This window comes from Pteropus vampyrus, unplaced genomic scaffold (assembly GCF_000151845.1).
Source record: "Pteropus vampyrus isolate Shadow unplaced genomic scaffold, Pvam_2.0 Scaffold68, whole genome shotgun sequence".
NCBI lineage: Eukaryota > Metazoa > Chordata > Mammalia > Chiroptera > Pteropodidae > Pteropus > Pteropus vampyrus.
The window spans coordinates 4,289,898-4,317,666 of NW_011888849.1; the positions used below are offsets into that span (position 1 = coordinate 4,289,898).

Sequence of the window (27,769 nt, forward strand, 5' to 3'; positions counted from 1 at the left end):
TACCTGGAATATGCAGTCAAAAAATTCAAATGCATAATTATTTTACCAAGACACAGTTCAATTCATAATATTTGCTGGTTTCAATATAAATTCTAAGTTATGGTATTCAAAAGGCATTTATTTCCTATGCTCATAAATGTGCTAATTTAGAATCCTGCTCTATTTTTTAATGAGGTCATTTAATTAATATGCATCATAAAATGTTTGGAAAATAAATTTGAGGTGTAAGAGAGAAATTCATATTTGTACATAATTATTTTGTCATCAAAAATCCTTAGGAGCATGTTAATTTTATTATCCTGCTGTTGAAATAGTAACATTTCCTGGAAATTATGCATTCTAAAGATAAGTCACTCATAAGCCACTAAACTCTAATGTATATACTTCCCTTTTTATTGCAATTTGCTTTTAAGAAAATACAATCCAGAAGTTATCAAATTTAATAAAGCACAGTGAGTCAGAAATAAATTTTAAAAATAACATCATTGTCTTGTCTGCCAGCAGCCTGAAGCTCAGAGATGAATGAGGTCAGTCCTTGGACATGATTAATCGATTTTAATTTTCATGAATTTTCTAAGGATAGTACTTCAATAAGATGAATTTAGTCCAGCACCACTACTGAACAGCAAATGCTATCCTAGAATACTTTCTGTTTACTACTATTCCAATGTTCCCCAACCACAGGAATCCTAACTGTTCAACATGTTCCGGTGACAGCTGTGTCCACATTTTCAGTTTTGCCCTAGACGATCTCTTCAGTGCAATAGACAAAAGCAAAAGAGTCTGTGTCCCTATGTAACTATCCCCAGGAGTTTATTTTAAAATGCTTAGAGAACCCCTCATACTGCCCAAGTTGTTTGCAAGTGGCCATCTGCTCCTCCTCCTTGCTCACCACTCATCCCTCTTTCTGTATCCCCTCCCTGAGGCTGTCATCCTTCTCCTTGGATGTGAAGTTTCCTCTGAGTGTGGTTCCTAGGCCACTTGCTTCATAATTACTTGGTGGAGGAGGGGCGTGGTTATTACAAGAAACGGATTTCTAGGCTCCATAGAGTCAGAATTTCTGGTTTGGGTGCCCCATGGATTTCTAGTTTTATCAAGCAGCCCAGGAGATCTTTATGCACATTAAAACTTGCCTTGCACCTAAACCACTAATTTTTTATCTTTTCTATAAACTTACCTTTATTACCTAAAACACTTTTTTTTCATGGCTTCAACTAAAGCTTAATCTAAGCTTTAGCACTGTGTCTTCAAATGACCTCCACCGTTTCCACTAGGACATCTAACTGTGATTTCTCACCCAATATGTTCCAAGGCTAAATACATCTTTCACATGGATACTGCTAGTGCCAAGTAAATTAATTCATTTATGTATTTATCCAAAAGTATTTATTAAGATCCTACTTTGTGTTAGAAGCTAGTGATACAATAGCGAACAAAGATCATATGATCTTATGAAACTTACATTCTGCTAGGGCAGGGCACGGGACAGAGATGTGTAAAGATATTAAGTGATTATCTGCACGATTATATGATTAAAACTGTGGTAAATACTACAAAGATGAAACACAGGAAACAGACAGAATTGTGTATTTTTTTGGCAAAAATACCCCAGAAGAGATGGTGTGCATTGGGAGACACTGGTTGGCCCCATTATCAATGATGTTAACTTTGGTCACTTGTTTAAATTATGTCTGCCAGATTTCTCACCTATAAAGCTACTATTTTGTCCTTTGTAACTACAAAGTATCTTCTAGGGAGTTACCTTGAGCATATGTAAATATCCTTTTACCAACGAATTTTAGCATATAAAGATGATTCTTGCCTGAAATAATTATTACTGTGGTGTTTAAAAATGGTGAATTTTCTATTCCCATTTTTCTTTCACATTTATTAGTTTAGTTGAAGTTTTTGTTTGAAGGTTTCTTAATTTTTGTACAAAATTGAAAATTTTTAGGTTGTCCAATAGATCTATCTTTTCTTTTTTAGTATCTGGATTTTTCATCATTCTTTAAAAGGTCTTCAAACTCACTGATAAAAAAATTTTTAAATATGTTCACCAATCTTTTCTTCCAGTAATGTTATGGTTAGACATTTTTGGATAAATATCTTTGATCTGTGTGAAATTTATGTGTATATAAGGAGTAGAACAAAGATACAGTTTCTTTTTACCACCAGGCAAAATGGCCCCAAGTCTCCTGAATTATGCTAATTATGCCTCACTTATTTATCAGCTCTACACAATAAGCTAATGTGCCCAAACAAGAACTTAATATATAGTTATTAAATTGAAATAGTCTCTGTCAAGTATTCTTCAATAGCACTGAAAAAAATAGTCTGGCAGCAACGGATAAATGTAGAGAGAGACGAGGAATTGGCAGCCCAGAAAAGAGGCAAGTATGCAGTTGTGGATAAGGTAGCCCAGGTCTGGACTGAAAATGGTAAAAGGAATGGAAAGAGATAAATAGTTAGAGGGGGAGAGTTTAAAGAAAAAACAACATAGAACACGGAAGTTAAGTGGACATATTGAGAAACAGGAGCATAAATAGGCAAATATATTGTAAATGCTGTCATCTAAGGGAACTAGAGGTAATGAAATTTCTGACTTTGACAGAGAAAATTTTGCCTGACATCTAATCAATGACACAAAATCTGGCAAAATCTGGAAATACTCATCTTGACTCTGCTCCCCCAAACTCCACATGCAATCTACCACTTAACATTTGCAAATTCACACTCCAAAATCTCTCTGAAGTCTGCATTTGCTCACCATCTTTCCTCACAGCATCCTACTTACTCTACGCTACTCATTTCCCTTTCTGCATTGCTAGAAAAGTCTTCTAATTGGTCTATTTTTTCCTATCATGCTCCCCTTTGATTATTTCTACATATAACAGGTATGTCATTTAGACATTTTCTTTCTTTCATTTAAAAACCTGTAATAGCTTTTAATCACTGTTAATATCATATATCCTTAATAGATCTCTGCAAACTTCCCGTGTTCATTTCAGCATCTCTTCCTCAGGCAAGATATGTTTGACTGCCTCCAGCTTAGGTTACACTCTTAATTTTATGCTCATAAGGAAACATCGGACACACCCAAATTTAGAGATTTTCTACTAAACAATTGGCCAGTGCTCTTAAAACATGTCAAAATGATGAAAGACAGAGAAAGGCCAAAGAACCATTTCAGACTGAAGGATACTAAAGAGACATGACAACTAAATGCAATGTGTGATCCTGGAGCAACAGAAGGACACTGATGAAATGTGAATAAGATCGGTAAATTAAACAACAGTACTGTAACACTGCTACTTTCCTGATTTTGATAACTACTGCGATTATGCAAAGTTTTAATATTTGGATAAAATAGGTAAGGGATATACAGAAACTCTGGGTACTATTTTTGCAATTTTTTTGGAAGTCTGAAATTGTTTTTTAAAAAGTATTTTTTTTATTTTTAAAATTTATTTTAATTAGTTTCAAGTATACGGTACATTGGTTAGACATTTATATCGTTTATAAAACGATCCCCCTAGTTGCTCCTTCTCTCCTCTGGTTTTCCACCTCGCCAATATATCACTGCTGACTGCATTTCCTATGCCATCGCTGTGACCAACTACTACTTTGTACTTCTTTAACCCCTCATCCCATTCTCCCAGCCCCCCAACCCTCCTCCCCTCTGTCCATCACCAAATTGTCCACTATATTTGAGTCTGTTTTTGATTAGTTTGTTCTTTTTGTTCCTTAGATTCCATATATAAGTGAAATTATATGGTATTTATCTTTCTCTGTCTGACTTATTTCACTCAGTATAATAACTTCTAGGTCCATCCATGTCATTGCAAATAGTAGGATTTCATTGTGTAATATTGAGTAATTGAGTAATATTGAGTAACATTGAGTAATATTCCATTGTGTATATGAACAATAATTTCTTTATCCAATCATCTGTTGATGGGCATTTAGATTGCTTCCATATCTTGGCTATTGCAAACTGTGCTGCCATGAATATTGGAGTGCATAGATCTTTACGAATTATTGTTTCGGTTTTCTTTGGATAAATACCCAGAAGTGCAATTGCTGGGTCAAAAAGTATATCCATTTTTAATTTTTTGAAAAACCTCCAGGCTGTTTTCCATAGCGGCTGTACCAATTTGCAATCCCACCACCAACGTACGAGGGTTCCCTTTTCTCCGCATCCTCGCCAACATTTGTCGTTCTTTGATTTATTGATAGACATTCTGACAGGTGTGAGGTGATATCTCATTGTGGTTTTAATTTGTATTTCTCTGATTAGTGACCTTGACCATTTTTTCATGTCTATTAGCCATCTGTATTTCCTAAGGTCTTCTGCCCTTTTTTAAATTGGATTGTTTGTTTTTTTGTTGTTGAGTTGTATGAGTTTTTTATATATTTTGGATATTAACCTCTTATCAGATGTATCATTAGCTAATATCTTCTCCCAACCAGTAGGTTGTCTTTTTGTTTTGTTGATGGTTTCCTTTGCCGTACAAAACTTTTTAGTTTGATGTAGTCCCATTTGTTTGTTTTTTCTTTTGTTTCCCTTGCCTGGGGATATATACCCAAAAAAATTACTGTTAGTAATGTCAGAGAGATTATTGCCTGTTTTCTTCCAGAAGTTTTATGGTTTTGGGTCTTACATTTAAAATCTTTAATCCATTTTGAGTCTATTCTTGTATACGGTATAAGAAGATGGTCCAGCTTCTTTTTTTGGCATGTATCTGTCCAATTTTCCCAACACCATTTATTGAAGAGACTGTCTTTACCCCAGTGTATATTCTTACCTCCTTTATCATAAGTGAGTGTATAGGTGTGGATTTATTTCTGGGCTCTCTATTCTGTTCCATTGATCAGTAAATAAAAAGTATTGTTTAATGTTTAGTTAGTACCTTAAAATACAATCAACAAGTAAAAGGGCAACGGAAGGAAAAAAGAATTGCAACACTTGTGACAGCTATAATATTTATTATCTCTAAACTATAGGGAGCATTAGCGGAAAAGAAATAAAGAAAAAGAGATAAATAAAAACAGGCAAGTAGAATGAACAAGTCATAAGAGGAGTATGAATGACTAGGTAATATGAAAAAATGTTTAATTGCACTCACTAGTAATTAAGAAATTATGAATTTGAATAATGCATTTTCATTTATTTGATTAATAAAATTTACATGACTTATCATACTCAATATTGATTAGGATTGGAAAAAAATGGCAATTTTTAAAAATAATATGCATTCCTTTTGACCAAGTACTTCCAATTCTAAAATTTCCTCATAGACTGTATTGCCCATATAATACACACACACACACACACACACACACACACACACACACACACACACAATCCCACTGCAGCATGGTTTTTAAATTTTGGAAATAAATGGAGGTTATTTAAAATAAAGAAATATATAGTGGATGAAGCCGTTAGAAAGAACTTACATCTATATGCGCCAAACCAGGAAGTTGTAAAAGTTACAGCATTAAGTGAAGCATACAAGTTGTAGAATAATATATTAAGTATGATTTAATCTTTCTAGTATTAATACCTATGTATTTAACGTACACTGGCATTTGTAAGAAAAAAGCCTTAACAGACACTGATTTTTTTCTCAGCTGTTCTCTCAAGGATGGGACCAGAAAGGATTTCACATTCAATTCATTCATTTCAGTACAATTTGTTACAAGTATGTCTCACTTCATCATCAGACAAATTATACTTTTTTTAATCCTATGTTTTGAGTAGGTAGCTTCGGATTTGAATCCTAGCCCTGACACATCTATGTTTACAGATGTGTGAATTTTGGTAAATTACTCTGAGTCTATTTCTTTGGTCTAAAGTGAGAAAAATTGTGCCCTCCTTGGCTTGCAATATTATTAAAGTTGTGGTAGCTGCAGTAGTTATTCAAGGGCTTACTAAATCCAGAGGTGCTGGTATGGACTGATGGCTGAGCTGGGTGGCATTACTGTCACACACCATATATGCAGTTGGCTGGACAGAGAACTTTACTGTCTGCAGACCTTGTAAATACAGAGCCAGAGACCTCTGCTGCATAAACCTTTTAATGTCAGTCCTGCCCAGTTCAAGACCCAAGTGCTTAGCCTTGCTCTTTCCTGTCTTTATGATGACAAACAGAGTCGACTTTGCCCACCTTTTTCTTAAGTCTCTAATCTGGACTAGACACTGTGTGGTGTGTCCCTAGCTTAGGTGTAACACTTGTTTGCATCAGGTTAGTCCTCTGCTCAAAAATGCACACTGATAAACTAGTACCTGCCAGAAGAGGTCTAAACACCCTCACCAGCCCTTCCCAGCCGGAGATCTGATCCCTTTTCTCTCCTTATGCATTATTAGACTTGGTTTTCCACTGCTCCCCAGTACATGTCTTCTCCTATTTTCCTTTTTGATAAAACCCTTTCTGCCCTGGTCTAATATCTGTCATTCATAAGAATGTGCAACATTCTCTCTAAAAAATTCCTGCCAACCCTGTGTTTTTCTGATTTTGTCCATCAAAAGATATTAATAAGAAAATTAAACAAGTATAGGTGCCACTATGAAAATCCAAAAGCAGCTTTGATGTCTATGTTATTACGTGAAAATGCCTATAAAAATCAGGAAGAAAAATACATAACATTTAAAAGTAAAATCACAAATCTGAATATAAAATTAGATTTAGCACTTAAGTAGGTTTTTCTTAGTGTGGTTTAATTGACCACCTGCATCAAAATCCCTTGAGGGTGTCAAAAAGAAGGCTCCCAGGCCCCATCCAAACTTACTGAATAATAATCTGTGGGGGTGGGATGAAAGACAGTTTGGTTTTTTGATACTACTTTGAGAAGTACTGCCCTAGTTACCTTTCTAAGTTTTTCAGTGATACTATACTTGCCAAAGAAAAATAACCTTCATGTCATAAGAATGCAGTCATTTACATTTCTTTCAAAAATCTATATTTTAACTTCTTGAAATTTTCATTAATTGGAAAAACAAAGTTCTATACCCACTAATGATTCCAAGTGATGTTCATCTTTTTACTTATTTTTCTTAAAATACTGTATTGCTTCAGTAAGCAGTTTCTCTGTCCTGCTCAACAAAAACACAAACATATGAAGAACTTATCCCAGGCCTCTCTTTTCTAGTCTCATTCCATCCACTACATCCCTTTGTTCCTCCTGTCAAAGAAAACTTATCTTGTGGAACAGTTCATAAACCAACCTGTCAAGGACAAAACGGATTGGAAAAAGAACTAGAGTCAATCCACCAGGAGATTGACACATAAACCCACAGGCATAAAGCCCTCCCTCTATTACTTCTCAGTGGTGGAAATGCTTATTTCCAGTGTTAAAAGATACACTCCAGCAATGGGATGAATACAATTACGGTGTCCTTAGCTGAGCTGAATTTAACCATAATCGCCATTACTGATTGTAGTTTTCCTTCAATCTTTATTTAAAAAGTGCTGATATTGCCCCAGCCATTCAAGTTTGATATGTCAAAAGAGACCCACACTGGAGTTTCTCTCTGAGTATAGGCAAGGGCACAACAGTCAGGCAGTATTCATCCGGAGCCAGGGAGGGTTATAAATGAGTCATTGCTGGCCTCCTGTTTCCAAATTTACCCACAGAATCCTCAAATCAAACAATCAAAATGAATAATTCCTAATGGGTCCCTAGACAACTAACTGTCTCTTGGATGTGCCCTTACTAAATCTATAGTTCAATTACTGTGATGCCACTGAACATAGATAGTATAGCAAAAGTTCAAAAAACAAAACAAAACACCAAATTCACCAAAACCTAAATTCTGTCATCCTTAATCAAGTTTAAACTTGCAAAATTCAAAAACATTTCCTTTCAAAGGAACTGACCTTAGTTAAATAATAATGTGCAATTTACATGAAAGAGTAAAGCAAAGGATGCAGACTATATTTTTAAAGCTAAAATTTTAATTTTGTTCCTGAAAATTTTTTTTACCCATGAACTTTATTTACACAAGACCAAGAAAAGTTTTTGTCTTCTTAGAAAAAACAATACTAGTTACAGATTTCTGAAAGTTATTTATGAGAACAGGGAATTATATAAGCACTGAGGAAGCTCTAGGGGCATTAAGAATTTTTTTATGCTTTGTTGCTATAGCAGTCTTCCCATCTATAATCAAAATTTGGCCTCTTATAATTAGATGTAATTACTTCAACAAGTCAAAGGTCAGCTAAAATGTACTCTGCAGTTAGTCTGTAAAACAGGGGTCCCCAACCCCCACAGCCATGGAGCCCAGCCACGCAGCATGAGGTGAGCAGCCCTGTGCGCAAGCAAAGCTCCATCTGTATTTGCACCCATGCCCCAGCTCTAGCATCACCGGCTCAGCTCCACCTCAGATCATCAGGCATTAGATTCTCATAGGAGCACTGGTTCCTGATGCCAAAAAGGTTGGGGACTGCTGAAAAATATTCTGAATAAAAATAGTTATAAAAGGTCATCATATCTCCACCATCAGTCTTGGATGGGAGATATATGAGACCTGGGCATGTGAAAAGAGGTTGGTGGCATAGAAGTTTTTCAGCATACTGATACCTGCTCGATAATTTAATGTACACATACCCACCTGTGACATCTCTCCTTGTACCCAGTGATTCTTTATATATAAAAATATCCCTAATTTAATGTTCTATGTAATGTATATTATATATATATTGTGCAGTGTAAACATTATATGTATAGACAGGTAATATAATGCATACAGGTGTATGTAATGCACATCTAATATAATGCATGTAACTAACACCTATTGTATAAAATGTATATATTAGATGTATAATACATTACGCATTATTTATATATGGGATATATGTTACACATATGTATATTAGGGAGACATATCCTCCTGCCTCCAGCAAAGAATTACTGAGTATAAGTGGAGATATTAAAAATGAATATGTATTGCATATGTCAACAGGCAAAACCAAAAAATAACCTATTTTTAAAGCATATATGAAAACACAACTTGTAATACTTCTTATTAAAAAAGTTAATGAGAAATGCTATTTACAAAATACCAAAACATCAAGGAATAATGGCCCAAAAAAATTGTATAACAACTGAGCATGAATTCTATATTGGAAATGGCACATTCTACAATATAGATGATTAGAACCCTTAATCTCCATAAGGACAGCCCCTACTTTTCTTGCTCCAATCAGTATCCCCAGCACCCAGCATGCAGTGTAGGAGACAATTGGGAAAGGAGACAGTTAGGAAAGCAGGCATCGGAGTCAGACTGTCTAGGTTTGACTCCCAGCTCTATCACCTACAGCCTATGTTCCTGAGCAATCTGCCTAGCAGTTAAGGCCTTTGTACCTTAACTTTTTAATCTGCACAATGGTACCTACTGCGTAAAGCTGTTTTCTGAATAATAACAATAGCAAAACAAACACATATAGCACTAAACTTTTTGCCAGACACTACTAATGACTTCTCATTTATACCTATACTTATTCATTTAATCCTCCCGCAAACCTTATGAGATAGAAACTAACATCCCCCTTGAAAGATGAGGAAACTGAGTCTCAGGGAAGTTAGTATCTTGCCCAAGGACACACAACTAGTGAATGGCAAAAAGAATTCATGTTCCTAATCACTCCATCGCCCTTGAGATAAGGCTCTGAACAGTGCCTGGCATACAGCACATGTTCAATAACTAATATTTATTACTAAACATTTGTCAAATGTTTGCAAGATTCTAAGGTAACACAAGGGCTCAGAAGGCAAGATCGCTGTGATCAACTGGTAATGTTTTCCATAGACGTGGAACATGTGAATGATCACACTTGTTTACTGTTTCTTTTCCACATAAAACAAAGAATCCTGCTTGATGTCTGCCTGGGTTTCCCCTTCTCCATTTCAGTGTCACTTGGATTTTATGTCATTATTTAACACCAGATTACATCTTCCACTCCTTCTACTAATCCACTCTCCATCCAATTGCCAAAGTGCTCTTCCAAAAAGATGCTTTCCTCACTTAACTCCTTTCAAGGAACCTACCTCATTGAATCAATATTTCACCCATGGCTTTTAAGGGCCTGAACGAGACATGGAAGGAGCATGCCTTTAACTCTAGTTCAAGTGCTCAAGTACCTACTTATTAAATAAATACTTGATAAGAATGGTCATGTTTCATTATGCAGAGAATAGCAGTGTTTGTATTACTTCAAAACAGTGATAAGCAACTTTTTATTTTACTTGTTTTGGACCAAGTCCATCAGAAAAAATTTTTTAATGTTTAAGAATCTCATTTGATTCTTATTCAGAATAAAAACAAGCTTGACTGGAGGATATAAAGGGAAAAATATCAGACAGAAAATTTGCATTATTTTTATGTATAATATTAATATCCAGGAAAACCTTAGACAGTTTCTTAATCTTTGGTCTTGAAATTAGACCATGAATCATATGGTAAATATCTAATGACTGGAAATGTAAAGTTAGAACTATTAAAAAAAAAAACAAAAGAAGGCATAACACTCTTAATATTTAAGATCATACAATGCAACCACTTCCAAGAGGACCCTGAAAGGCTAACTAGAGCAAATTAAAACATATGAATTACTGGTACTCATATAAAGGAGCTGTTTTTAATAAACACAAGTACTAAGTAACCACCAATCTGAATTAGTCTCTAAGCCAGCCACATCAATGGATAAACATATTACAGATTTAATTTAAAATTTATAAAGAAAATCAAACATCATGTGCTTTGATGACTTAGCATTGCCAAAGGTTTAATTGGCTTGTCCGCTTAGCATGAGGAGATGCAGGACTGCACTAGAAGTTCATCTGATTTGCTTAGAAATGCAAATAATTTCTGACAAAAGGCACATCCACATGTAGCTACATCGAGATTATTCCTGAGTTGAACATTCTGATGTCAACTCAGGATTTCTGAATGTACATTCACACATCCAACTGGACAATTCACATGTTCACAGAGCTGGAATAAGCAAGTCCACAGGTACCAATACAGTGTTTATTTGTTTTTGTTTTATTTTAGAGAGATTGTTATTTTTCTTTCAGTGAAGGAAGGTGGTCTTCTTAGTTGAATACATCAGACAAACTTCAATGTGTTGAAAGGGTTGGTGATTCATATAACGTGATGGCAAAAAATAATCAATAGTGGAAGACCTGATGTAGTTAGGTTGGGAAGTAAAGACATCCTAGAATTGTTTTTCGTTTAACAAATATTTATTGAGCAACTGTGATCCATTAGCCCTGAGGGATGGAAAGCTGACTCTAACATTTTCAGGGGTAACTATGACTCATTTTTTGTAGTATCATTTGAAGTTACTTATAAATCTTTCACAGGGTTGAGGGGAAAAAATGCTAGCTTTAGAGAGAATCACAAATCCAATGGATTAAAATTGGTGTTTATTGCTAAACACACCTTCCATGAAGGTACCTGATATTTCCTGAGCAGCATCTACATATTTCTTCTACCCCTAGTATTTGAACAAGAATTACCAGACTCTTCTCTGTAAACAGCAACCTCACTTCCTGACTTGTTAAGTAGGCTTGGGAAGATACCTTGAAGGAGGAATATGGTCAAACTGGTTAAGTCCTAGATGCTGAAAGTAAAAAGAAGTAACTATTACTAACAATTCTTTAACTATTTTTATCAGTCCTTCTCAGGAGCCAAACGCAGAGACAGTCTCTCTGCTGAGGACACCCTCAGGACACAGCTCCTCTCATTTCTCTCTCCAAGCCTCTCACTAGCAATGGGTCCTATGATACAGGGCAAAAGTAGGCAAGAAACTGTCCCTGAAAACTGTAATATGGGTAGAGGATTAGTTATCTCTGCCTGATCATTTAAATGGTGCTTCTTTTACAAAAGAGTATAAAAAAAACAACTTTCCTCTTAAAATTCCCAAGAACCAACTGATTCATAAATTCCAGCTTAGATCTTCAAGTAGCTAACAATTTTCTAGATATATGCTTGAACAGAAACCAAGCAGCCAGTCCATTTTTCAGGTAGATCCCAATAACATTTCATGCTTTTGAATGAAGACCCTGTAATGGAGCAATGGTAAACACAAGGAGCCTATTTCTCAAAGTCGTTAACTTAAATTAAAAAGAAACAGATATTTATAGCTACAAAAATGCCTACTATAATGCAGTACATTTTTTGAAGTTCGACTGAGCATCCATCCCACAAACACAAGATTGCCCATTAAAACAATGTCTAGAAAAAAACAGAACCCAGTGGCTTAATCTCTATAAAACAACCACAGAAAACTACCACCAAAAACTTTACACAGGAAATCAAGCATTCAGATGTAATTTATCTGCTGGAACAAATCTGTCATATTGACCTTGACAGGCCTTGAATCATGAAATCATAAACCAGCATCCTACTGATACTCATTATAATTCTGGAAATTCCATAAAACCTAGGACTTCCATTTTCTTCTCAGTGATTAGCAGGTTGTTTGGAAAGCGGTGTGCTCATTGGAGCTTACTTGTCGGTTTTCCTTGCCACCAAAACACTGATTTCCAGAAACCACCCTCACCCTCACACCACCCAAACACTTAAAATTTTTTTTTTCCAATTCTCTAGATCAGGTTCTGTTTCCTGAATTACCAATTACGTACGTAATTAATTTTTTAATTTCAGTAATTATAGCACCTTAAGATCTTGGATATCAGCAGTGTGGATTGTTGTAGAGAATTCTGGAAAATTATGTTTTAGTGGCATTTCCACTTTGTGAATTTTATGAAAGCCTTTAGGTTAAGGCTTAACTTCCTCAGGTGAGGAGAATGACTGACTTATGGGCATTCATAAAAGGCATAAAAGTAAACATTACCTACAGAGGTGTGCCACACATCCTGCAGGTGTAAAGGTCTGTTTTTCCAACCCTCACCCTTCCCTTCTCTACACCACGCACTCCCAAAGATAAGGGGTGGTCTCTCTGAATGCCAACACTATCTCCAAGTCGGAACCATAAACCCACGCGTATAGATCACTGCCAAGGTCCCGCCCTGACACCAGGAGCCACAGCTTCCTGCCTTCCCCATCAAGGTGACACGAATTCCTAGGGGCTGGCTGGGGGGCACACAGAGGCAGCGCACACGGAGGCGACGGGTCCAAAGACTTGCTGGAAGGAAGTGAACAGCCAGCAAAAAGCATTTTCTTTCCGCGGAACAAGCCAGAGACCCAAAACCGCCAGCGGAAGAGGGCCAGGCAGCGCGCCAGGCCACCGGGCACACGGACCCGGCATGCACACTTGACTGTGCCGGTGCGCGCTCACACTCACGCATACACGCGCGCGCGCGCGCCTACTCACCAACAACCTCTGATATCCGGAGCCCGCGTGGGACGGCGACTACAGCGGCTGTCCCCGCGCCTGCCGTGTGGCCTGGGCATCCGTCTGGCCGCTGCAGCCCGGGCCGCGCTGGCTTTTGCTAGAAGGCACTGTAGCCGGGTGCCATGGCACCCAGCGTGGAGGCGCCCGCTCGCTTGCCTCGGCAGTGCCTCCTCCCTCTCTCCTCTGTGGACCAACGCAGCTTTGCTAGTTCCACTCGTTCCGGCTGCGTGCGTTGTTCTCCTCCTTCTCCTTCCCTTCTTTGCAGTGGCTCCCCAGCGCCTGGGACGAACACCGCCCTCGCAAACCCACGCGCAGGCCGGTCAATCCCGAGCATGCAGCAGCAGTCCCTGCTGCAGCCGCCGCCGCAGAAAAAGAAATTGTCACTGCGATGGTCCTGGCCTCCCCTTCCCCGGCCCCTGGGTGCCGCCTCCTCCTGTGCCTCCGCCCCTTCTTCCGCGGCGGCGGCCTCCCGCATTCTGCAGAAAGAGCTCGCAGGTGAAAGCGAGTCCCTGCGGTTGGCCTAGAGCGAGAGTAAAACGTTTGGGTGCGACTCTCACCTGAAAACCCTGCACGTCCTCTGCTCAGCCCGGAACTGGACTCTCATTTTGCTTCACCATCAATTTCGCCGAAGTGGACATGAGTGGGGTGCCTTTTAGGGCTACGGCTAACATACGCCATGATGTAGCTAGATTTAACCATGAACTCGCAGTGGAGTCAGGACCAGGATAGGGTTTTGGCGAAAATCTCACTTAAGTCTCTAATGAAGAGTTGCACCTTGAGATTTATCATAATGTAGCCCCATCACGCAACACTTTAGTCCTTCCCCCCACCCTCGCCCCATCTGCGTTTCATCCCCACGGATAGTGCAAACGATGATAATTTTTTCTGGATATTATAATTATCATGTGCAATGTGTTTAGTATGTTTCTGGTACTGTGCCAGACACTACAAACATGTAATCTTTTTTCATCCTCTCAATAGCCTTATAAACGATAATCTTATTTTTCCCATGACTGAGACACAACAGAAGTTAAGATTTAAAACCTAATCTGACAACAAACGCTATTTCTATTGGCTAAGCAGATTCTATTAATTTATAAACATTTTACAAACACTGCTACTGCTGGATGAAACAGACACTTTTCCATCTTTTCTGAGTTTGGTTAGGAGGTAACTTACAAATGAGAAAAGTGACTGCAGAGAAAGGCAGTGGAACATCAGTTTTTCCTAATCTAATTTTCCTTTGGAAATCAAACTTCCAGCCCTAGATCTGGATCTGAGCTGTTTAGCCTCAGGCATTTCAACTTCTTAGGCCTATCTCCCTGCGTTTATTTTTAAAATGAAGAGGTTTGACTATTGCAGGCAGCCTTCAGCTTTGATTTTTTTTTAAAAAAAGCAATGGTATCATTGTTTTTCTAATTTTGAATTTGGTTCCAAATGTTAAAGTCAGAAAATTTCACAAAAATTTAGACTTTTGGCATGTTCTAAAAAGCTGGAAGAACTGGCAACCTTTGGTCTTTGGTAGGTTCTAGCAATCATCAGCCAGAGCCAAGTAGTAAGTGTTACCTTCAGACTGGGAAGATGTTTTTTCAGTTTTCCACAGTCCCTACCACTCCTATATGCCCCACCACACTGACATTTGAGGATATGGTAGACATTTGTGTTTGTAGTTCTGAACTAGGTAATCTCATGACCTATTAGCAATCTAAAATTCAGTGATAATTAAGAAGATTACCTCGATTCCTAAAAAGTATTATGAAACTAAGAATTTCACATAAATATTTAGTGGTCACTGATCATAGTCTTGCTACCTAGAATCTGAGTAATAGAGTGAAGAAATAAAATGAAGTCACTATAGACAAGCTGATAAATTATTAAAATCAAGTAGGTTGAAGTATGAGAAAATGATTTTATTCTTGTCCTAACTAGCCTGGGAACTTAAACTTTCCAGTCCTGCGTCAATGCCTAGATATACATTAAACTCCAGATAACCCTCCGATTAACCCCTGAAGGACTAAGGGAAGAATATTCATGTATCCAGACTATCTGGCATCCATTACCCAAACCACTGGCCATCTAGAGGATTACCATCTCAGACCAATCCACAGACTAAGAATGCAGGACTGATTCTTCTCAGAAATGTATTTTTTACTTTAAGAACCCTCAGCTTTTTTTTTTTTTTCTTTGAAACACTCTGGGTATTGTCTAGTTGTATTCCTGGTTGCAAACCCTAAGACTGTGGAATAAATCTTTATCATTTATTTCTAGCCAAAACCTCATTTATGCTCTGATTCGTTTATTTGAGGATTCATCCATGCCTTGTTGATAAATCCAAACTCTCATAAAAGCACAAATGGCCCAATACTCCACCCACCCCCAGGGAATTGTCACGTGACCTAAGTTCAGCTAATCAGAGGTGGCTCCTATCTAGGTCTTTGCATCTGGAGTATGTGATTCAAAGAAGAGACATTTTTATAATTAATTCCATTGTCTGTGAAGTGACTTTTGCATCCATAGACAGCAGTGCCAGAGGTGAGAAGTGGAAGTATCAATGGCAGTGCCATTGGTGTCCTAAGTAGCTGTTTGGGTGTGTTGTAGCCGCCAGCCCCCGAAAGACACATGGACCACCAGAAATCAGTGAGTTATAGGAAACATGCTCTTTATTCAGCCAGCTGGGTCTGCCAGGGGTATGCAGACTCCAAATTAAGCAGCCCCGAAATGTAGAAGTACAGGGTTTTTAAGCCCTAAATCCCATTCCTCATTCTGTCTTAAATACAAAGTTCTATTTTTCTCTTATTCACTACCTGTCAACCCACAGGTCGGTTGTGCAAGCGGGGGTACAAAAGCAGAAAGCTTATTGTTAGAATGTTATGTTCCCATGGGTGATAGCCTATGTTCCCATGGGCGATAGCCAAGCAGTAATTTTCCAGCCAGCACATTCCCCACTGACCTTAGCAGAAAATCAAATCCTTGATTTTTCATGTGGAATTTGCTCATAGCCTCTATTTTGTAATACTAAAAGTTTAATAGAATTAATTCTCTTCCTTATATATACAAACAAGAAATCGAGGAAACATGGGCCAAAAGTTAACAAGAAGAGGAGGAGGATTAAAGGTCCAGCTATAGCAGATAGGAGGGTTGTTAGCCATAGTGACCAATTGAACATCCTATGAAACCAGTTATTTGATTCTAGTCTTTGTTTTTCCCTGGCATTTAAATTTCTCTCTGCTAGTTGTAAGCTCTCTCTAATTACTCCAGAGTTATTAGCATAGAAGCAACAGGTTTCACCTAGAGCCATACACAATCCATCTTGTTCTAAGAATAATAAATCTAAATCTCTTCTATTTTGGAGGACTACTTCTGCTAGTGAATTGACTTGAAGTTCTAGCCTGCTGAGTTCAGTTAAGTTTAAGGGAGTTCCTACCCCGACATAGTAAGGGGGTTTTTGGGTTTAGGCACAACCAGCAATCTTGTCCTATGTCTGGGGTGGTCTTATTTAAGACCTCGTGTATTGTAGTTAGCAAAGTCATTAACGCTCCTTCTGATTTTGATTGTGGCTGGTCGAATGCCTGGGCTAAAGAGATAAAAAGGAAGAAACAAAGGGTTAGACTTATGTATGCTTGAGTCTTAGTCTTAAGGGCCCATCTTCCTGAGCTGTCCACTCTTGTGCTGCCTTCACATGGGAGTGATGAATCCATGATGGGATGCCATCTACTTTAACTGCGGTGGGTGTCATCAGGTAGACAGTGAAGGGTCCTTTCCATTTGGGTTCTAGTCCCTTGGAAGTTAACTTACGGATCCACACAGAGTCCCCAGGCTCAAACTGATGGGGAAGTCTGTCCCCTGGGGCTGAGTGGGCAGCACGAACCCTAGACCAAATCTCCTTCTGTACACTTTGAAGGGCCTGTAAAGACTTAAGTAAGACAAGGTTACGTAGTTCTGCCTTTTTCTCGTCTTCTATTCTAGGTACTAAAGGTAGGGGTTTTCCAAAGAAAATATTAAATGGGGTGAATCCATTAATATGTGGCGTACACCTGGCTTGGAGAAGAGCAAAGGGGAGAAGTTTTACCAAGGTCCCACCAGTTACTAATCCTAACTTGACTAATATCTTTTTAAGGGTCTGATTCATTGGCTCTACTTGGCCTGAACTTTTGGGGCCAGTAGGCGCAGTGGAGTTTCCATCGCAAATTTAGTTAGCTAGCCAATTGTTGTGATACCTTTGCTACGAAGGCTGGCCCGTCATCCGACCCTAAAGTTCTAGGGAGACCAAATCGAGAGAGAATTTCTTGTAGTAGTTTCTTAGTAACTACTAAGGCAGTCTCTTTCCTGGTAGGGAAGGCCTCTACCCATCCTGAAAATGTGTCTATAAAAACAAGTAAATATTTGTAGTCCCCCATAGTCGGGGTTATCTCAGTGAAATCTACTTCCCAGTGGTCCCCCAGATAAGTTTCTCTTTCCCTATGCCTAGGTTCTTCTATCTTCCCCTTCTTTGAATTAATTTGGGCACAAGCTGGGCATCGTGAGGCAATCTCCTCTGCAGTTCTTCTCCCTTTTAACAAGTGAAAGTAGAGGTCTAAAGCTTGGAGCATCTTAATTCACCCTAGGTGTGTGGTCTGGTGTAGTTGGTGGAGGAGAGTCCTTCCAAGGGCTGTGAGAGCCCGATTTTTCCATCTGGGGTTGTCCACCACCCCTGCTGGTTCCTAGTGGCTCCCTTATCTTGAAAATATATGTTCTCTTCCACCGTATAGGTCAGAGACGGAGGCAGTTCTAGGTAAGGGACAACAGTCAGTAGATGTGGTGGGGGCCCCACTGGCCTTGTGGCCACTGTTCTTGTCTCTGCATTGGCTCGTTGGTTTCCCTCAGCCTCAGGACTATTCCCTTTTTGATGCCCTTTACAAAGAACAATAGCAAGAGTCTTAGGCATCCATATGGCTTCAAGTAAGGCTAAGATCTCCCCCTTGTTCTTGATGTCCTTCCCAGCTGAAGTCAGAAGCCCTCTTTCCTTGTAGATGGCTCCGTGTACATGTGCAGTGGCAAAGGCATATCGGCTGTCAGTGTATATTGTGACTGCCTTATCCTTTCCCCATCTTAGTGCCTCAGTGAGGGCGATGAGTTCTGCCTTTTGAGCAGAAGTCCTATGGAGAAGAGCCTGTGACCAGATGGTGCCAGTTAGAGTTACAACCACTGCCCCAGCATACCTCCTTCCTTCCTGCATGAAGCTGCTCCTGTCCGTGAACAGAACTTCATCGGCCTCAGGAAGAGGGGAGTCTTTGAGGTCTGGCCGCGAGGAACACACGGCATCAGTGAAATCTATGCAGTCATGACCCCGGGGGTCTCGGGGTCTGGATCTGGCAACAGATTGGCTGGGTCGATGACAGTAGCTTTGGATTTTAGCCATATGTTTGGGGTCATCCGGTGCCTCCCTGTTGTTGAACACCTTCTGGGCTATCTCAACAAGTTGGGACAGGTTCATCCCTGCAAAACCTTCTAATTTTTTGCAATTTACACTGGATATCAGGGGCTGCCTGAGTAGCAAAGGCTATATTAATTGCCTGCTGGGCCTCAGGATCAATGGGGGTGTATACCCGGTAAGCCTCTTTCAAGAAATGCTCCAGGGGATTCCTGAGGTCCCTGTATAACTTCAGTTACCTTAGAAAGGTTAGTTGGCTGATGAGCAGCCATCTTAATTCCCCCAATTAGCATCTGGTGGTACCGATTTAATGCCGTTCTCCCTGCCTGAGAATTGTGTCCCCAGTCTGGGCGGATGGAGGGAAATTCCTCCTCAGTCTGTTCCCGTGCTTCCTCAACTCTCCTCCCTCCCGCAGCTATCTTTTGTGTTTCACTCCGAATGCGTCCCCGTTCTTCCTGCGTGAAGGGGGTAATTAAAAGCTGTTGGCAATCGTCCCAGGTGAGGCAGTGAGTCCGAAAGACATTTTCTAAGAGTCCTATTAATGCCTGGGGTTTCTCAGAGAAAGGCAGATTCTGTGCCTTCCAGTTGTACAGGTCGAGAAAGACATGTAAACCATAAAGGGCCTGTCTGTGTGATGCCCCTGGGGTGGTGCATCTCGCAAGGGGAGGATGGCCAGGGTGGTGGTATTGACTGGTGCCTCGCCCGGAGCGGGAGCAGGAGGCCCATAGGGGTTACCTGCCTGAGTCTGAGGAGGTGAGGCGGTGCTATTTGGCCTCTGTTGTCCTGGATTATAGGGCGGGAGAAGGTCACTGTCCTCTGGTGGAGATTGGAGGACTGAGGGACTGGGCTGTCTTGGAGATTCAGTTGCAGCATGTTTCGGGGGGGCTACAACTAAGACTCACGCCCCTAGAGAAAGGGCACACCGGCGGAGCCAAGGAGGGGGTGTCTGAACAAGGTTTAACCATTAATTGATGTAGGGAAACTGATGGGGATATCTCGGGTCTCCTGTGACAATCTTCCAAACATTCCTCACTAAACTCCTGTCAAAAGAACCCTCCGGAGACTAGTTTACATCAAAAGACAGCCACTCAACTTTACACAGTGTTTTTAGTCTGCCCGGAGAAAATTTTATACCATGGTCAGCTCCCTCTACAAACCCTTCTTTGAAATGTCGCAGGAGACAACCCAAAGTTGTCTTCTGTGAACTCGGGCTTCCCCTCATCGCTTGCACAGAAAACAGAAAACAGACACTCAGACAAGAACAATCAGACACTCAGACAAGAACAATTACTGGGGTGTAGGTGGACCCAGAGAAGTCCGCCACCTACAACCTAGACAAGACCAAAGACTATAAACAGAACCTGACAACAGGGCACAGGAGGCGGCGTCCCGCGGCCTGGCCATGGTCCGGGAGATATGACTGTGTCCAGTCTCTCCACGGACTCCCACTGACCAGTCAACAGAAACAGGAAGGTACCTTTTATCCAGACACCGAGGCCTCGGAGATTCCAGATTCCCGTCGGGAACAGGAACAAAGAGCATGTCCTAAAGGTTGCGTCCTTGACGATTGTACTGACCCGTCGCAGCATTCAAGGGCCCTGGAACGTCTCAGGTTGGCCACCCCTTTGAATCCTTAACAGGGACAGCAACCGCTTCGGAGGCTGGTCCGATCTTGCTGGGGCCTCCAAATGTTGTAGCCGCCAGCCCCCGAAAGACACATGGACCACCAGAAATCAGTGAGTTATAGGAAACATGCTCTTTATTCAGCCAGCTGGGTCTGCCAGGGGTACGCAGACCCCAAATTAAGCAGCCCCGAAATGTAGAGGTACAGGGTTTTTAAGCCCTAAATCCCATTCCTCATTCTGTCTTAAACACAAAGGTCTTTTTTTCTCTTATTCACTACCTGTCAACCCACAGGTCGGTTGTGTAAGCAGGGGTACAGAAGTAGAAAGCTTATTGTTAGTATGTTATGCTCCCATGGATGATAGCCTATGTTCCCATGGGCAGTAGCCTATGTTCCCATGCCTATGTTCCCAAGCAGTAATTTTCCAGCTAACACAGGTGGTCTGTGACCTGTACTGATTCTAGCTACCAAGCTATCTTGCTCTTTGATGAACCTGATTCTCCAGCCTTCCTGTGTCTTGGCCTTCCTGTGATGGCCTACCAAAGCATTTCCTTCTGATTAAGTTAACCAGAATAGGTGTCAGCGTTTGCCACCAAGAACCCTGATACAGCGACTTTTGGGGTGACCCAAGCTCTGGCTTCCCTTTCATTAAATGAATTAATGAAAAGTAGGCACAAGTGTATTATACAACTTTTATCTTAAAGATTTTAAAGTGTTCTATAATTTTACTTGCACTTTTAGAGATTTTAAGTTAATATTTACCCCAAACACAAATTTTTTAAATATGTTTTTTTTTATCCTTACCAATCATATTAGCAAAGATTGCATATAAATAAATATCTCATCCTCAATATTGATGAAGATGAAACTATGGGGGAGGAAAAATAATTTTCCTTCTACCCTTGTAAGTTCTTCTGGCTGGACTAATAAAGTTAACATAAAATAGATTAACAGGAGAAAATGACCAAATTTATTACAGATGTTCATATGGGAGTTCCCTAAGAATATGACACCTGAGGACACATTGAGCAGTTGATGCTTATAAGCCTTTCTGGATTAAGGAGAAGGAGGCAGGGGTTTGGGCCTTCACAGGGAAAGTAGGCGATTCACAGGTAGACAAGAAAGAGCGAACACGTGGTAAACAAATTTGTGCCAGTTTGCCCAGAACCAATGAGACACAGAGGGGAATCTAAAAAAGAGACATTCCTAGGATCCTCCCTATCTTCCACACCCGATTCATATATGCCAAGGTGAGTATGCTGAGGTTCTCTTCCTGGATCAGTTTTTTCTATCTGAATTTTTTTAGACAGGTGAGGGGGGCGGGGTGGGGTGAAGATCGATTCTTTCCGAGTCTTTTTTTCCTCAAAAATAACCAGCTTAAAACAAGCAATATCCCAAAAAGCATATTTTGGGATAGCAAACTCTACTTCCCCTCACAGTAAAATGAGTCCTTTCATCTTGGGGTGTAATTTTGATATACTTTAGGAAAGGAATTTGTCAGTATGCTCACAGAAGCTGTAAAATGGATGCATTTCTTTCTCCCAAGTAATTCCACTTCCAGGAAGCAATTTATCCTATGGAAATCTGAAATGAGAAATAAGATTTCTCCATTGAGATATTTATCACCAACTTTGTACATTAAAGTTATGTTTATGATGAATTTTAAATAACATTGAAGCTGTTTATGACACGATATTAAACAAATAAGGATACAAAATTACATATACATATCATCTCAAGAAGGTAAAAACAGGGAAAAAAAATCTAAGAGTATTTATTTAAATTATTCCCTATGATTAGTTATGGGGAATTATGATTGCATTCTTTATGCTTTACTATAATTTTTATTTTCCTTAATGGGCATCTTTTCCTCTTATTTAGGAAAAATAGTATTTAATAATTAAAAACAAACAGAATTAGTAATAAAAAAAATTGAGGTTATATCTATCCCAGTGACTCATTTATAATAGGTACATAATGAATATTTGAGGAAAGAATAAAGATAAAAATAAATAAAGGAGAAAGAGAAGAAGGGAGATCATACTATTTCACAAAGAAGAGTGATGAGTTAAGGGATTATGACTCCTCTGTCATTTGCTTAGTTGATGGCATATATAGAAACAGGACATTACATTCTAAATTGCTTCATTAAGTAATACTGTATTTGAGTATTTCCCAACTGTGACAAGTGGCAAAACATTAATACTTGTCTCACTGGATGAGTAACATGGAACCAGTACTCAGACTTTTCCCTGTCTCACAATATCAGAGATAGGTTCCTTCTAAGAAGCTGGAAGAGCCTGAGGGTGTTGGTGTTCAAGACAAAGAGGCCCCTTCTTGCCTCTGATTGGCCATCAGATAGAAGTCTGTCACTCTCTTTGATTCACTCAAAAGTCAAGAGTTTGAAATAGTCTCTAATCTCCCAATCTGTCCACACCCTAGTTGAGTCTTATTTGTTGGAATTGAAGTACAAAGAGCAAGTTTGCAGGGTTGAATTTACATTAATCAGGAAACCAAAATTACATTCATGCACTCCTATAATTATTTGGTGTTTGCCCATAAAGTGGTGGTACCTGGGGTAATAACCACCCTGGGAGGGGGAGGGTCCCTTGTCAGACAAGATGGGCTGGAGTCCTTGTTCTTTGTTTCACAGATTTAGAATTTCCTGGCTCTGGATTATCTTTAAGTTCAAAGGAAAGACAAGAACTAAAATACTCAACTGATTCTATGTAAAGGAATGCTCATTTCAGAGATTACTGTGTACTTAAAAGCATGTACCTCAGGAATTATATTCTGAAAAATATATATTCTTAAAATTCTGGGGTTTGCTATTATTTATAACGAAGTTTCTCAGAGTATGGCTCAGTGACTCTTGAAATCTTGCCAAGCATGTCTGCAAAGTCAAAACTGTTTTCATAAAAACAAATTCATTATTTGACTTTTTGACTCTCATTCTCTCATGGATTTGCAGTGGAGTTTTACAGAGCTATGTGAATGATATTGTCGCAGCTAGAATGCCAACACAAATATGAGAATTCATGTATCTTCTATTAAGGCAGATGTAATAGAGATTGGTAAAAATATAAAACGATGACAATTTTCTCACTAATTTTTGTTTTGTTTTGGAAAATATAGCTTTATTAATTTGTTTTGTTTTGGAAAATATAACTTTATTAATTAAAATGTGATACTTAGTTTAGCATGTAATCGGTTATTTTTTAAGTCTATTTTATTTTCTAATATAGTAAAAATGAATAGGTATACTCCACATAAACAAAAGCTCTCTAGAGTCCTCAATTGTGTCTACAATCATTTTTAAGAGTGTAAAGAAATCATGAAACTAAAAATTTGAAAACCACGGTCTATGCTAGTAAGGAGCTATTACATTCTGAATAACCTCTTTTATTTGAGGAATTAAATCATAACTATGGCAACTAGCCTGTGTCACTAAGTGTAGGAAGCAACTGCTTCAAAAATGGAAACTGACTGCAGGAACATTTGACTTTTTCCACTCGGATGATTTGTTTTGGTGCTCTCTTCCTGTTAGTTACTTCAGGCTTGGAGAATTTTATGTCCATTATGTTCTTGTAGCCAATATACCCGATGAGATTTCAGAATTCCTGGAACCTTGTCTTTCCTACCACTTACGAACAGGCCTGGGCTGCATCCCCCTGAACTAGTTTTTCCACTGGAAACAGGTGAATGATGGCTCCAGATCATTCTTAAGGTAGTTACGAAGCTAATGAATATAAAAGAATTTTGAAAACTATAATGTGCTCTGAAGATATAAAGCTTACTACTATTGAACATTTCAATATCCAGGCAGACATTTGACGAAAATGTAAATTCTCTCTTCGGCTGATATTATTTGATCCCTTGGATTTAGGTACATAAAACGTTGGTAAGTGTGGAACAAATATTAACACAGGCATTCCTCGTTTTATTATACTTGGCTTTATTGCACTTCACAGATACTGCATTTTCATCAACCTCGAGGCAAGACCCTCCACCAGAAAAAAGATTATGACTCACCGAGGGCTCAGGTGAAAGTTAGCATTTTTTAGTAATAAAGTGTTTTTTTTTAAAAAAATTAAGGTACGTACATTATTTTTTAGATATAATGCTAGTGCACATTTAATAGACTACAGTATAGTAATAAAAATAACCTTTATATGGACTGGAAAATAAAAAAATATATATGACTCACTTTATTGGGATGTTCGATTTATTGCAGTGGTCTGGAACTGAAAGCACAATCTCTCGCCAAAGTATGCCTGTAGTGTTTGGGGTGTTAGAATTTTTCTAAAGACTTTTTTTGCAGGCTTATTTACAGATACAAAAGATGTGTGTGGAAGGACAGAAAGGTGGAGGGAGAGTGATGAGAGGTGAAAGAACAGCCTCTGACCCTCACTGTCAAAATAGATCCTGTGACAGTCGCATCTCCCCTGAGGGTGCTTCAGTGCAATAGAAATCCTTCCGCAGTTCGCTTTGGCTAGTATTTAACAGCCACTCTGTAGGCTTGAGCAGTTTTCTCTTAAAAGAAAAAGTACAAAACATGCAAGATGGCATCACATCAGTTATTTAAATTTAAAATTTCTTTGGTCAGCAGAAAAAGAATCTATTTTCTGTTTATAGAAAAAAGAAATGTGCCCACTGAAGTTTTTACTGGAGTGAACAGTACTGTCTTAAAATGCAACTCTTAAATATATCTATGGCTATATTATTGAAAACACAATCTTTTCCAAGGCCAAATAGTAAAAATAGCAGATCTCTAAACATACATTTAGGCATGTGCTGCTGGATGCTCATAATGTAGATAAATACTTATGTCTTAGTTTGCTCAGGCTGACATAACAAAATAGCACAGTCTGGTGGGTTAAACAACAGATTTTTTTTTTTTTTTTCCCCGCAGTTTTGGAGACTGGAAGTTCACGATGAGGTGCTAGTTGATTCGTTTCCTTGCGAGAGCTCTCTTCCTGGCTTGCAGAAGCCCACATACCTTCTGGCTGTGTCCTCATATGTGGGGGAAGGAAAGAGAGACAGGTATCTCTTTGTTCCTCTTCTCATAAAGTCATTAATCCTATAGCATTAGGACCCCACTTATTATCTCATTTAACCTCGGTTATCCTTAAAAATATTGTCTCCACATGCAGTCACATTGCAGGTTAGAAGTCGACATAGAAATTTGTGTGTGTGGGAGGTGGGGGGGAACCAATAACAACTTATTTGTCATTTGAAAGTAAGTACAAAATAGACCTTGAATGAAAACACATAGTTTCATACAAGTACTCCAAGGGACAACATAATTATGAATCTGTTATTGCACACATTGATTTATTCAGTTTTTCTGATTAAATAACAAACTTTGCCATCATAGATCACTTTATCATAATACATTACTTATGTTTCAGAGACTCAAATAAACACAAAGAAATACACCCCTCCCCCACCACACACACACACCTCACCCTGACCCAGTTCCAAAAAGAACAGAGAGAAATTCTAAGAAGTTGACTTAATTGTTTTTTTTTTTAATCAGAGAAATCTTTTTCATTAGTTGAGGTAAAAAATAAGGTGCGTTCTTAACAAGCGGAATCTTTAAGTTTTAGAATCAGAAGGTAACACAGATATCATCTAATCCAACTTCCTTACTTCACAGAGGAGGAAACTGAGATCTTGAAAGTGGTGATGACTTGCCAAGGTCACTGAAGATCGCAGCACAGTTCAGTCTGATGTCTGTTCTATGACAGTCAGGAAACATGATTAGATGGCCACCAGCCGCTGTTATTAGATTTTTACCTTTACCGAGTGTATGTTAGTTACAGGGCGTGATGTCGTTTGGCTCTAACAATCCTCTGAAGTAGGAAGGCCATATTTCACATCAAAAGATGAAAGATAGTGTTTCTAGAAGTGGTGCACAGAAAGGAATGGATAGGTGAAGACTGCAAATCTGCAAAACACATGACAATAAGGGTTACAGTTAAAGTGGAACTCAAAAGCCACAAAGAAACAAATGGGCCTCTGTTACATATTATGAGGGGATAAGTAAATTTGTGAAAGCTGGATATTAAGCGGCAAGGTAGTTAAACACAAAAGGTGAGTACTTTTAGTTGGATAGATTGGACTTCAAAAGTAAATTGATTAGTTTCTCTAAGTCTCAGTTTCTTAATGAGTAAATGCAATTGAACTCTTACAAAGATGAAATGAAATCGAATCTGTAAAGCATCTAGCACTATGTCTAGGACAGGAAGGGGCACAAGGAGGGTTTTGAGCCTGAGTGGTGTAATCATGGCTAGAAATGAAAAAAAAAAAAAGCAATAGATAAGCTATAGTAAAATGACGATGTATTTAATGTGAATGCAAGATAACCAAATGGAAATGCCCAGTAATTCCAAAAAATTAACCTTGAAGCATAGATTTGGGGGTCACCTGCTGAGTTGTGTGAGGTAAAACCCAGAGAACAGAAGACAGTCTCACGGACAGTGACTGAGGAAGGCCTAAGAACCAAGACTGAACCTCAACAAACGTCCACATGTACTGGGGCCACAGAAGGAAGAGGGGCCAGGAAAGGATGATCTTAGAAGTAAGCCAGATGTGATAGAATGTGGGTAATATTATTATACAACTGCTAAGCTTTATTGACCCATATCGGTGCCATGCACTTTGCTGAGTTATTTGCTGGCATCATCTCACTTAATCCATACAACCCAGCGAGGTAGGTCATATCATCATCTTCTTTATTTTACAGATGAGAAAATGGAGCAATGCAGCCATGATAAGAGCTGACTCTCTGAATCATGGGGAGAAGAGGATCTCAAAAAGGAAAGGATGATGAACAGGGTCACATGCTTCCGAGATGGAGAGAAAGACAAAGTCTAAAAAAAACAGGTAGAATTGATTTTACCATTTACAAATTACTGGCCATGGAGTGGGCACATAACCAAGTTATAGGAAATTGAATGAGTGTTGAAAAAGAAATGGAACACCAACTGTGAGCAAGTTATCCCACAAGAAAGCAAGAACTAGATTGGTAATCGGAGTGCCATCAGGGCCTACGAGCTTCCTCCTCCAGGTAGGGAAGCAGAAGGAAGGACCTGGTAGAAGGAGGAGATGGAAGACTGGAATATGGAAAGAGATAATGAAAAGAGTAAGATTCTGAAAGAGGCAGGTCAGGGTGGAAATGATGTAGATGTGAGGATTCATTTCCAGAGGGAAGAGAACCAAACTTGAGTAATGTTCTGCTATCTTACAACAACTCTTTCTTAGCACACTTTTGTTTTCAAAGAAATATCTATTCCGTATCCAAGCTTTAGAGAGCGATTTGAAACTTTGTGTGTCACAAAGATGCCAAAGGAATTGTTTTCCCAATGT

At 39.1% G+C, this 27,769-nt stretch overlaps 1 long non-coding RNA gene across 1 annotated transcript in view; it reads right to left on the bottom strand.

The window, feature by feature from the left end:
- LOC105293106 overlaps positions 1–13,743 on the bottom strand; it is a 25,253-nt gene extending 11,510 nt beyond the window's left edge. The window contains exon 1 of the long non-coding RNA XR_895954.2: positions 13,344–13,743. This is a non-coding gene — a long non-coding RNA (uncharacterized LOC105293106). The remainder of the gene's footprint in view (positions 1–13,343) is intronic.
- Positions 13,744–27,769: the final 14,026 nt, after the last annotated feature.